This window comes from Hyaena hyaena, unplaced genomic scaffold (genome assembly GCF_003009895.1).
Source record: "Hyaena hyaena isolate Hyena2069 unplaced genomic scaffold, ASM300989v1 scaffold_101, whole genome shotgun sequence".
Lineage (NCBI taxonomy): Eukaryota > Metazoa > Chordata > Mammalia > Carnivora > Hyaenidae > Hyaena > Hyaena hyaena.
Window position 1 is genome coordinate 731,749 of NW_024080733.1, and position 13,374 is coordinate 745,122.

At 49.6% G+C, this 13,374-nt stretch overlaps 1 protein-coding gene across 5 annotated transcripts in view; it reads left to right on the forward strand.

The window, feature by feature from the left end:
• Positions 1-13,374, forward strand: part of COBL (cordon-bleu WH2 repeat protein) — a 223,593-nt gene that overhangs the window by 128,154 nt on the left and 82,065 nt on the right. The window lies entirely within an intron of this gene.

Below are 13,374 nucleotides of genomic sequence, written 5' to 3' on the forward strand. Positions count from 1 at the left end.
TTTTCCAGGCTTGGAGTGGCTCACGGTAAAACTTCGAAGTACAGGTTTCATCCTCTAAATGCATTCGCCCTCATTCAGGAGGGGGTTGTAGCAGAGACAGCACACGGGGCGGCCAGGATGCGACTGGGCTTTGGAATCTTCTAGAAGCTGCGTTCTCTAAGGCTGACCAGCCGCGCCCAGAACTGGGCCTGATCCACAGTAATTCCAAGACACTAGGCCACTATAGGGACGCGTTATTGCTCAGAAGCAAGGAGGTTTCTCAGTGGCTGGTGGCCCAGCTCCCTGGGGGTGGGGACAGCCTGCCACAGACAGGGGCCTGATAGATCACACATTAATCCTCCCGCAGGGGCTACATTTCCTGACTCTTTCCCTCTGCCTTAGCGTCACCCAGCCTGTCCCTGCTTCATATAGACCGAGAGCTTCACATTCCTGCTAGTGGTTGTTTGAACCCTTTTGTTTGTTTGGTTTTCTTTTTCTTTTTTTTGCTTATTCATAAAACGGCTTTTCCTTAAAATAAACTAGAAACTAAGTCTGTACCTCCCAGACGGGGGGCTTGGCCTGGGGTCATGGTTAGGAGTTGCCTAAGTGGTTCTCTGGAATAGCAGACTTCCCACATTCCTTCTTGGCCTGGTTGTCTGTCTGTCCATCAGTCTTCATAAATCTTAATAAATCCCTCCATCCTTGCAGGAGTGATCTTTTATCTTCAGGCCTCAGAAACCGCCCCATTCCCATCGACAGACTTTTCCATCCATGCTTTAGCAGAAGCTGCTGAACGCAACATGTTCAGGAGAAAATATTTTGATTTTTGTGTTTCTTAAGCATTTTTCTTTTTCTTTATTATTTTTAATGTTTATTTATTTTGAGGGAGAGACAGAGACAGCGTGAGCAGGGGCTGGGGGGGATTGGGGATGCAGAGAGGAGGAGGGAGACACAGAATCTAAAGCAGCCTCCAGGCTTCAAGCTTTCTGCACAGAGCCCGACAGGGGCTCGAACCCACAAACCACGAGATCATGACCTGAGCTGAAGTAGGGCGCTCAACCCACTGAGCCACCCAGACGCCCCTAGTGTTTTCTAATGCCCCTAAGTTCTTCTGAGTTCTCTGGGATGTTTTAGCTGTCTTTTGTTACAAAAAGCCTTAGGTACAAATGGCACCCCATTTGGTTACACACTTGAAGGATTAAATGTGCAAACTGACACAGAGTTACTTCCTGTGGCTGTGCAGTGTGTCTCCTTAGTAGGGGTTCAGGATCCATCTGAACGTTTTCATAACCCACAGACCATATTTCTAGCATTTAGCACGGGTCTCCCACCTCTCTCTGGGGACACGGGTTTGCTTCTGATAGGAAGGGACGTTAGCTGTGAAAATCACAAACGCTAGTATCATCATTACTTGGGTGCTTTCTTCAACGACAGTTGCATTTCCCCGATGTTCTCGAAGGTCCATGTCGATGCTGAATCAGATCAGCATCTTAAAAGTTTCTTCCATCCAGATAAGATGTGTTTTCAGATTTGAACATGCTTCTCCCGAGTGGATACAGTCTGCCCGAGTGGAAAAATGTATCCTAAGTAGAGAATCCGGGAATTCTGAATGAAAAATAAATAGTTCTCTATACCCTGAAGAATGAACAGAGCAGTAAAAGCTTTTTATTGAAATCTGTTTTATTTGGCACAGAATGAGTGCAGAAATTGACTTAGAAACTGTCTCCTTTTTTAAGCATATGAGTGGCATATGGATTAGATTTAAGCATTTGCTAGGGCCATATTTTTCCTTTTTAAATGAAAGGTATTTTGTTATTTACTAATTTCTGGGAAAGGAACCCAAAAGTGTATTGTCGTCGTCGTCGGGGAAGAACGTCAATTCCTTTTTCACAAACTTCCTTCCATATAAAGATAAGATGTTTGTTTGGAAAGCCTTATTTGTGTAACTGTTACTAACGCCGATGTCCTGAATGAAAAGGAAAGGCTTATTTTCAAGGGCATGACTGGGTTTGGGAAGGGCAAATGCCTACATTCTTTTACTTTAGACGGTTTTTTTTTTCCTTATCATCTGGTCTGAAAAATTGAGGGTTTCCTGATTCAGGTCATAGAAGGGGAATCATTTCAGACAAATCCCAGCTCAGGGGACGCACATTCCCCCAAATGCTGTCTTCATAACAGTGTTTGTTACCTGACTGCACACTCACAACGCGATCGCCAGTGTTTGTTATTTCTAAAAGCACTTTTCGGAGAGAATTCCCCGGAGGTGGTAGAGCCAATGAAAGAAATCAGTGGTGTCCTTGAACAAGTCTGTTAGCTGAGAAATTGGAAAGATGGGTCGAGAGACATGTTATCTTTCCAGAGGAGACCGAATCTCTGTGCCAGACTTTCATCCCCCTTCCCGGCACCTCGACTGTAGTTTTAATTAAGTGGAACATTCCGACCAGCATGATGTATATGCGAGGGCACCGTTCGCCGAGTCAGTAGTTTTCAAACTTAAGTGAGCGTCAGAATCACCCGCAAAGGGCTTGTTAGAACGCATTTTGCTTGGCTCCACTCTGAGGGTTTCTGGTTCCGTAGGTCTGGGGCAGGGCCTGAGAAGGAGTGTGCCGGCAAGTTCCAGGCAAACCCCGCTTTGAGAACCACCAGACTACAGAATGTTGCTGCCCCAATACGCCCGCTCGGTGTAAATATCTTTTTTTTTTTTTTTATGTTTATTTATTATTGAGACAGAGAGAAACAGAGCAGGAATTGGGGAGGGGCAGAGGGAGAGAGAGGGAGACAGAATCTGAAGCAGCTCCAGGCTCCGAGCTGTCAGCACAGAGCCCAACGCGGGGCTCGAACGCTTGAGCCTTGAGATCATGACCTGAGCCAAAGTCGGACGCTTCACCGACTGAGCCGCCCAGGCGCCCCTCAGTGTAAACATGTTGAATGGACGTGGAGAGCTCGTCCGGCACGAGAGATGCCCGGAGATGAATAGACCTGTGCTCTGCAATGGTATTTGGGCACCGTTTGCCATAGTGTTAGCCGAGGCCTAACGCTGGATGCTGGACGTTAGATAAATAAAAAGTGCTTGTGTCTTCTCGCTGGGACCCAGGGAGTGCTCGCGTCAGGGACAGAGGGACTGCCTGTTCCGGACAGAGTTCTTCCTCTTTCACCTCCGGGACTCCCCATGGTCGTCACTCCACTCTGCTCCATGCTGAGATGGCCCTACACCCCATCCTTGGCCGGATCCAGGGCAGTGTTCTTGCCTGCTGCGCCTGTGTGGGTCAGAGCCCCCTTTGTACGCCAACACTTAGTGTCCCCGAGGAGGCTTGTCTCTTGTCTCTTACACACGCGTGCCTCCCTCAGGCTGTAGATCAGCACAGATCTCAGATGATGTGTGGACACGTGTGCCCACACAGGCACCCCTCCACTCACTCTCCGGTCCTCAGTTTCCTCCTCTGCAAAATGGGAACAAAAAGCTAGCCTTCCCAGGTACCTGATGTACAGGTCAGACCACAGGCCGTGCAGCTGCTTCCTAGGGTCAGGATCCCACAGCTCTGTCCTCCCTGGTTGTGTGGCCTTGGTGACCCCCTCACCCCCCACCTCCCCATTCCTTAGGTGTGCAGACTGCACGAGGAGCCGACAGGACAGCCAGGCGCCGGGGACAGAGGAGCCGGAGGCAGGGAGCACCGGGCAGTGGGGAGGCAGTTCTGTGCCCTGGCCAGGCTCCTGCGTTAACCAAGTGGCAGATTAAATTTAAAAATCAAACTCTTGTTGGGGGGGCAGTGCCTGGGTGGCTCAGTCAGTTAAGGGTCCGACTCTTGGTTTGGCCTCAGGTCATGATCTCACAGTTTGTGAATTCAAGTCCCATATCAGGCTCTGTGCTGACAGTGTGGAGCCTGCTTGGAGTTCTCTCTCTCTCTCTCTCTCTCTCTCTCTCTTTCCCTGCCCCCACCCCCCGTGTTCTGTCTCTCTCAAAATAAATAAACTTAAAAAAAAATCCTACTCTTGGGGCACCTGATGGCTCAGTCGGTTGTGCATCCAGCTCTTTCTTGGTTTCGGCTCAGGTCACGATCTCACGGTTTGTATTGACACTACAGAGCCCTCTTGAGACTCTCTCTCTCTCTCTCCTTCTCTCTCTCTGCCCCTCCCCTGCTCAAGAGCTCTTCCTCTCTCTCAAAATAAATAAACTTAAAAAAAAAATCCACCTCTGTATTGCTGTGAACACCAAAGGTGATGTAAGAAGTCTCCAAGGCCCTGGGGCAGGTTCGTCCTGCTGAACAGGACCACAGCCTCGTGCTGGCATCTCCCCCACGTCCAGCACACACTGAGACCACGCCCCGTTCACAAGTCCACACTTTCAGAGATTTGGTGGGGGGGGGGGGGTTGCTCATCCTTTGAAGTCTTTGGAACCTCTCTTTGAGAGAAATGAGAATAGAGTACTGTCCATTGATCCATGCTTAGGTGACTCAGTTTACCCATTCAGGACCGAAACAACCCCGTAAATCACGCCTGCTGACATCTGCCTCTTAGAACGCTCTGCTGGTCGTGGAGCGGCGTATTTCGCTCTGGTCTCTGTCAGTTGATTAAAAACAACTTGTGGAAGTTTTCTAGAAAATGCTGTGCAGTCTAATTTGAGTTCTCCTTTTCCACAAATACAGAAGAAAGAGCCCTTCCCTAATTTCTTCAGTCGGCACGCGGTTCTTCTGCATCTGGTTTGTGCCGATGACAGCTCTAAATTCTTTTTTATCATAAGAACAAGTAATTCAAAAAGTATTTTAGTTATCCAGGCTTCTTTTGTCCTGTAGCCTTTGAATTAGGCATTCACCGTGGAAAGCATTCAACGCCATACAGGTCTAGTGTGACAGGCACGTGTCTACACTATCTCAAGTTTCTTGCATTGGGACTGAAACTGCTGGTGGGGCTGGCTGTTAAAACGAGAGATGAGGAGAGGCACCTGGGGGCTCAGTCTGCTGAGTGGGTGACCTGGGCTCAGGTCATGATCTCAAGGTTTGTGGGTTCGAGGCCCACATTGGGCTCTGTGCTGACAGCTCAGAGCCTGGAGCCTGCTTCGGATTCTGTGTCTCCTTTTCTGCCCCTCTCCTGCTCATGCCCTGTCTCTGTCTCTCAAAAATAAATAAGCATTTAAAAAAAATTTTTTAATGAGAGATGGGGAGGCTATTGTTATGATCAGTTATCAGTGTAAACCCCCCCAAAAATTTTTCCATTAAAAATGGCTTACAGGGGCACCTGGGTAGCTCAGTCGGTTAAGTGTCCCAACTTTGGCTCAAGTCATGATCTCACTGTTTGTGAGTTCAAGTCCAGTGTCGGGCTCTGTGTTGACAGCTCAGAGCCTGGAGCCTGCTTTGGAATTCTTTGTCTCTCTCCTCTCTCTGCCCCTCCCCTGCTCACACTCTGCCTCTCTCTAAAAAATAAATAAATAAATAAATGTTAAAAAAAAAATGGCTTACGAACTCAATAAATACATCCATGCCCTGCACTTAAGAACATGAATTGACCCTCGTTCCTTGAATATGTTAGTGCAGTGTTTTGCACCATGTAAATAATTCACATAACCTGCACACGTTAGAGATCAGAGGAAAGTGTTACTGCCTGAGGTTCCATATGAGAATCAGGTACTTAGAATATTACAGGACATAACAACACTTTGCTGAGCACACCCCCAATGACTCGCTTCATCCAGAACGGAAGTGTGCGTCTGACCATCGCCAGACTCACGGTCCGTTTCTGTGGCAGCACATCGGATCATTCTGGAATGTTCCTAGCCTTCCTCTGCTTCCCAGTCTGTAGCAGAGAGAAGGCCCCAGCGACATAGCCCCAGGAGCCCTTGTTGGGGGGTCCCCAGAGTCCCCACTGAGCAGGGCTGCGGACCAGCGTGGGCTCCAAGTGGGCTCCAAGTGCATTCTTCTCTCTGCTGTGAGGACTGACAGCTGTTGCTTATTAAATCGAACGTCTGCAAGGCTGTTGCGGTAAACAGGAGCCCTGTTCCCACAGGGCCGTGTCCACTCTCTCCTCCTGGAGCGAGGCCTCCTCTGAGTCCCCTGTCATCTGCCTCACGCCGGTTGCTAATTTGTTTCTGGCAAAGGGGATGATGCTTGGAGACTTTCAAAAAAATTATTCTTCCCAAGGCACCTGGGTGGCTCGGTTGGTTGAACGTCAGACCCTTGATCTCAGCTCGTGTCATAATCTTATGGTTCGTGATATCAAGCCCTGTGTCAGGCTCTGTCCTGACAGCGTGGAGCCTGCTTGGGACTCTCTCCCTCCCTCTCTGCCCTTCCCCCACTCATACATGCACATGCACGTGCACTGTCTCTCAAAATAAATGAACATTCTGGAAAATTATTCTTTGTGGTAATCAAAGATCTTTGATGACCTCCAGCAGGTGGGTGGTGCTCACATGAGCGACAGCGTGGCCATTTGGCATCCTGGAGCACTGTGCTGACCAGAGAGGATTCAGAGCAGAGAGGAGTGGTCCCTTCACTATGCCCCGTGTGCCAGGGACCCAGGAGGGGGAGGGGCCCAGTCTGGACTCGTCCCCCGTGTAAGATGGGGAGGGCAGGTCTGCAGACCCAACGTCTGTCCCTCCTGCGCTGCACCACCTGTCCACGAGCCCTGACCCTGAAGCCAGCCACCTCCCCCATAGGTGCCTTAGCACCCTGATCCAGGGGCTCCCCCCGCAGGGCCACCCACGTTGCAGCAGTGGCCTCATGTTGGGGCCCTGCTTCCGCTCCTGCCCCTCTGCACCGCTGCTAGAGCAGTACTGGCCCAGACACAAGTCGGGGGCCGTCTCCCCTTTGCATCACCCTGGGGCATACCCCGAGTTCTTACCTCTGCCTGCCGGCCTCCAGCTCTGGGCTCCGCGCCTCCCCCAGGGCCCTCACCGCCCTGCCCGGAGGATCCTCAACTCATCCTCGCCACGGGCTCGTCACATTCTTCCCCTGGTAGCAGTTCACACTGCTTCCCATCTTCTTCCGTGTTTCTCCTGGCATCTGACCATAAGCCCAGAGGCAGGGGCATTAGCGTCTATGCTCACTGCCACGTCTCCAGGGTCCGGCCCTGTGCAGCCCAGCACTTGGCTGAATCCCCATGGGGCATGATGACTTGATCTCTGCGTCCCAGCACCACGCACGATGCCTGGCACACAGGGGCCTGTCAGTGAGCATTTTGTGAGCAAAGGAGTGCGGGCTCAGTGGGAGAAGAGCCGAGGAGAGCATGGCCTTATCTTGAGTCACAGTAAATGAATCGTTGCCTCTCTGGGAAGTCTCGGGAGACACACACGGGGAGATAGCGACACACCTGTGTGCCCATTTACATGGGGTGACGTCCGTCTGGAGGCTTGGGCACGCGGGGCGGCTAGGCAGGTGGCCTTCCGGGATCCACGGTGATCTTCAGCAAGATGACATTCGGTGGTAGGCGGGTGTCGGGGTCTCTCATGGCCCCTGGATGCGTCACTCCCACGCTTCCTGCGCTGGGGACCCTGGACATGTGCAACCCCAGACCCGGGTCCCATCGAGGCTCCTCAGTGGGCCCCATTCCAAGGCTGACCCTGGCGCCCCCAGATTTCTGGCGCCGGAATGGAGGTGGGGGACGGAGGACCCTGCTAACTGGTTGCACCTAAGGAAAAGGCACAGACGTTTTGGAGTTTACGGTAGCCTTAGCCTAAGCGCACAGTAAGTGTGACATTGGAGAGATGGTGTGGGCCCCATACTACCTGACCCCTGGGGTGACTGTGTCTCAACATCATATTTTAAGAGAAAAAGTAGAAGTGAAAAGAAGGGCCAAGAAGAGAACATCATAGAAACTGAAGAGTCTGGGACCTACTGGCCCTTATTAAAACAATAGCAGAAATTAGAGCATTTAAGCCGAGAAATGTAAAGGCTCATTGAGTATGACAAGTCCCTGTCCTGGGCTGGGGCTGCGTCCAGAGGACAGGACGGGGGACCAGTGCGTGGGAAATCTGAGCACGTTTGTGTTGGTGGAGCACGGGAAAGAACATTCTGTCTGGCAGAGATGGGGTGCCCGAGTGATAATCCTGGGGAAATGCCACGGGGCAGTTAGATGTCATGTCGGCTTCACGTTGTGCTGTAGCCAGGCAGGGCTCCATCTTGTCTTGCTCTTGGGGGGACTCCTGTCTCCTTTCTATAGCTGACAAGAGATGATGTGGAGAGCAAGTCACTGCAGTGAGGAAAACCAAAAGCCAGAACGCTGTCTGAGGGACAGACTTCCTAGAATCCATAGTAGCTGGAACATTCCAGGCACAGCGCCAGCCCACCAGCTAAGTCACAGGGTGACCAGTTGGCTGGGCTGCCTTGATGAAATACCACAGACTCGGGGGGCTTGAACAACAGAAACTGATTTCTCACAGTTCCAAGGCCGTTAGTCCAAGGTCAGGGTTCCGCTGAGGCCTAGCTCAGCTTCCAGACAGAAGGCCATCCCTGGGCCACGTCCTCACTCCAGACACATCCCTGATGCCTCTTCCTCTTCTGGAAGGAATGTGGGAATCGTCTTAATGGCCTCATCTTAACATAACCACCTCTTTAAAGACCATTTCTCCAAATACAGTCCCATATAGTCTGAGGTACTGGAGTTAGGGCTTAGGGCTTCAACGTATGAATTTGTGGGGGGCCAGGAAGTGGGAGGGAGGGACTGAATTTAGTCCATAACAAAGGGCAGCTGACCTTCTGCTTATGTGTCCTCAGTTTTCTTGGCCATAAGGAATTCAAGGGCAAATAAGATTCCGTGCTTCAAAGGCTCTCATATTTCATTGGAGCAGATATTTTATGTCCCCAGATACCAGAGAACAGCCCTCATCTGGGTAGGTGATGGCACATGGGTCCAATCCACGGAAAATTCTCACCTGCAACACTGCTTTTTAAAAACTGGTTATTTATTTTTGAGAGAGAGAGAGCAAGCAGGGGAAGAGCAGAGAGAGAGAGAGAATCCAAAGCAGGCTCTGAGCTGTCACACAGAGCCCGACATGGGGCTCGAACTCAAAAACCATGAGATCATGACCTGAGCTGATGTCAGACACTTAACTGGCTGAGCCAACCACCACCTCTGCATCCCTACTTTTTATGATGCCCCCAAATTCCCATGCCAGGGACCAGAGACTAGACACATGAAGTTGTCACTTCTAGGTTTGTTACCAGCTGATGGCATGCAGGTCGGGGACGCAGCCCACCCAAGAAAGACTGCATCCTGGCTGGTGGTGTTTCAGACATTAACTCAGCTGGGGATGGAGGCCGTTGCGCCTGATCTGTCACCTGCACCTGTGCCCTCACCAGCAGAAAGATTTCCAGGGCAGCTGGGCAGATGAGGCACGCCGCCATCCATCCCTGGCCGTCTGGTCCCAAGGTCAGCCTGAAGACACTTAACAATGACCCAGCAATGGCTCAGGACTTGCCAGGTTTTGGCTATGGAGCTGAGACCTCGGATGCGTCATCTTACTTAACCCTTGTGATATCCTCAGGAAGTAGGGGCTCTTGTGATCTTCATGGCACCAGTGAGGATGCCAAGGTTTACCAAGGTGATGTGCGATCACAGGGCGTTCCATAAGAGGCAGAAGCCCGGCCTGCCAGAGACATCTTTCCAGCAGGAAGTTCTGCATGGGCACTGATTGGGAACCGGGGGGAAGCATGCGGCCATCGGGTGGCTTGAGCGGTGGACGTGTGGGCTTGCATCCCAGCTCTGAGCCCTCTGCAGGAGATGCGGTGGGTCAGGTCACAGCAGGTGCTGCTGCCATCGTCTCTTGAGACACAGAGATTCTCACCTGGATGGAACGTTAAAAATGAAGGAATACGCTTATTTACTGATCGTTGACAGAGAAGTCATGTGTTTGCTAGTGGCGAATGAAAATCCCAAGTTAAATACAATTCGAGGGGCGCCTGGGCTGCTCATTCGGTCAGGTGTCCCACTCTTGATTGGGGCTCAAGTCATGATTGCGGTTTGTGAGTTCGAGCCCTGCGTCAGAGCCTGCCTGGGATTCTCTCTGCCCTTCCCCTTCTTGTACTCTTCTCTCGCTCACTCAAAATAAATAAACCTTGCAATTTAAACTATTTAAAAAAAAAGTTTCCAGCTCTTAAAAAATAAATAAATAAATAAACCTTAAAAATATTTCTAAGGATCTTCTTGGAGGAAGAACATACGCTCCCTTCTGCACAGCTAGTCCCCAGATGTTTCAAACTGAGCAGACCCTCGGTGTTTCGAGCCATGGAGCTCCTTCCTGGTAGCCCAGTCTGCTTCTCATGGGGCTGATCATATACTCAGGGCGTCTGGCAGAATCAGGACGGAATCTGATCCCTTCCATCTGCGCCCGTTATCAAGGAAATTGAGCCAGAGTGACCGCTCACTCATGAGGAATGCTCACCTGTTGTTTTCTAGGGGGAATGACCAAATCGGTGGTTTGCCAGAGCCAAGCATATGTACGCTTGACTGGGTCTGAAGCTCCTTCCAACTCATGCTGGGCGCCTGGGGGGCTCAGTCGGTTGAGCATCCAACTTCGGCCCAGGTCACGATCTCGCAGTTTGTGGATTCGAGACCCGCATTGTGTTCTGTGCTGACAGCTCAGAGCCTGGAGCTGCTTTGGATTCTGTGTCTCCTTCTCTCTCTGCCCCTCCCCTGCTCACACTCTGTCTTTCTCTGTCTCAAAAATAAATACAATTTTTTAAGCTCATATTAAAAGAAATGTATCCCCAAGCCTCTCCTGCAGGCAGTGCCAAGGCTTACACCTGTTACCTAAAAGCACAGCCCGATTGTAGATTATTTGCTGATGTTTTGAGACGCCTCCTCTAGTGTTTGGCTCCATCCACTTTGCAAAGCCCTGTTTCTCTGCTCATTCAGTGTGTTGTGGAGCTTCTGAAGCCTTGACAGAAACGAAGGATAAAACAAGCGGGGACTGTGAAAGGTTCTTTCAGACCCAGCCTGACTTGGTCTGCTTTTGAGTCAATGCTTTGAATTTTTTTTAATGTTTTCTTTATGAGAGAGAGAGAGAGACAGCAAGAACAGGGGAGGGTCAGAGAGAGAGGGACACACAGAATCCGAAGCAGGCTCTGAGCTAGCAGTCAGCACAGAGCCCAATGAAGGGCCCAAAGCCACCAACCACGAAATCATGACCTGAGCTGAAGTTGGACACGTAACCTACTGAACCACCCAGGCACCCCTTGAGTCAATGCTTTAAACAATAACTGCGTCATTTACCCGTCAAGCGTTCTGGATACAAAGCATACCTGCCCATTAGGTAATTGACAAACCCAGCCCGTAACTACATAGTGCAGTTGCACAAATTCCCTTTGACCTAAACAGTCACCTATAGGTTTTGTTCAGATCCTCGAATGTGGAAAAGCACATACAAAACGTATGGTGGTGCAGAACAAATATTTTTTTGGTTTAAACGTTAAGGGATGTGTACACTAAAGGCTTGCCTCTGGTGTTGGGATGTTTCCTTCTCCCCTGAGGAAGCAGAGGTGAAGATCTGTTTTGTGCTCAGAGGAAGTATCCTTCCTTCATCAAAACAAACCCCTGTGTGAACCTGTCGCACCCCATCCCCATCGCGGAGCCTGTGAAAACAGCCACACAGGAACTTCCGTGGGTGGAGAAGACAGGGCTGTGGATCAGGAAAGTCTGCAGAGAAAGGAAATGGGAGCTATTTCAGTTGGGTCACATCTTCCTTTCAGTTACGGGTCGCCCCCCGCCCCCCGACACTTCCAGCCACAGAGGTGAGCTTATTTGAAGAAGATTAAAGTCTTCTGTAGTTTCAGCCACCGTCCGAGTGTGACATTTATGGAGGCCTCAGTGAGAGGGAAATGAAAAGGGAGCTTGGCTGCCTTCCAACACATTGACGTTTTGGGGACACAAAGGAAATTAAAAGCTGGGCTTTATATTACAGAGTCACGCGGTTTAAATAGCCCCTGGTAAGGTATGTTGTTTTTACCCTCCTGTGTGTCATTATGGCCACTCTGGTTCTGACTGTTGACCACATTAGCAGTCTGTGAGTTCCCAGTGACATGGAGGATCTGGTCGAATCATGATTTCATTGTCCTTACCATTGGCATTTGGCTTCTTTATATTGGAATGTTTTTAGGGATCTTGCCAATCACCTTGGTAACCAAAAGTCAGAACAGTGGGTTTTAGAATTCCAATCAGTATTTTATTTTTTTAATGTTTATTTGTTTGAGAGGGGGTGGGTGGGCAGAGAGAAAGGAGGTGGAGAATTTACCGTATTTCCTCTTTATTTCCTTCTGTGAGTTAAAGTCCCCAAAGCAGGACTCCAGCAATGAATCTGAAAGCACGTAGCATGTCTTTGCTGAAGGAATAAGCAACGAGGCAGATATCTTATATTTCGGTGAGATCTAGTGCTTAGGAGGATGTAAGTTTTTTCTTTTTTTATTACTTTGTTTTATTTTATTTTTATTTTTTTAGGTTTATTTATTTATTTATTTTGAGAGAGAGTGAGCATGAGAGGGGGAGGGGCAGAGAGAGACGGAGAGAGAGAGAATCCCATGCAGACTCCGCATTGTCAGCACAGAGCCCGACGTGGGGCTCAAACTCATGAACCGTGAGATCATGACCTGAGCCAAAATCAAGAGTCGGACGCTTACCTGACTCAGCCACCCAGGAGCCCCCGTAATGTCTTTCTCATCCATTTGCTGTCTTTACAACTTTGGACGAGTCCTTCAAAAGGAGTTGCCATTCACCATTCTTGGCTTCTGTTTCCTCACAAATAAAATAAGAATACCCAAGGCTGGCTACACAACGAAGGTTGTTTTGAAGGGCTAAGGTATGAATAGGACTTGTAACCGTGCTCACCGAATTAGCAGGAATCTTCAAATATTCCAAGCCCTGTGTAGGTGAATATTCTTTTTAAGTGGACATTCTTACCATGGGAATACTGTCACCATTGCCCTGTTTCTGTGGGCGGCCACATGGGTTTACTGCAAAGACATTTATTTGTTCAACAGACGGTTGACCTATATTTGAGATACAAGATCTTATTTTCGCTCCTATAAACTTTCCATACTTTCCAGTGTCCATATTAACACAGAAAGGTGTAAGGCCCAGTTTCTAATTTTCGAGCTGAAAGGACCTTGCAGATCAGGATCACAGTTTAGCCCTTGTCTTCGTTTACTTTATAACCAAGGGCCCAAAGTTAATGGACTTGCCCATACCAGCCAGCCAGTGAGTTATGGTTCCTCAGAAAGAACTTGGTTCTCAGGTTGATGCTTTACAGCTGTTACTTATGAAGGCAGTGTTTCTGTTCGCGATGAGCTAGTTCCTGATATGAACTGTTAGAAATTGTGCTATCATACACATCGTCAGGGTTACAACAGATTCCGGAATACGGAACCTAGCTAATGACCATAGTAACTTGAGAGAGGTAATAACATCACCAGAGAA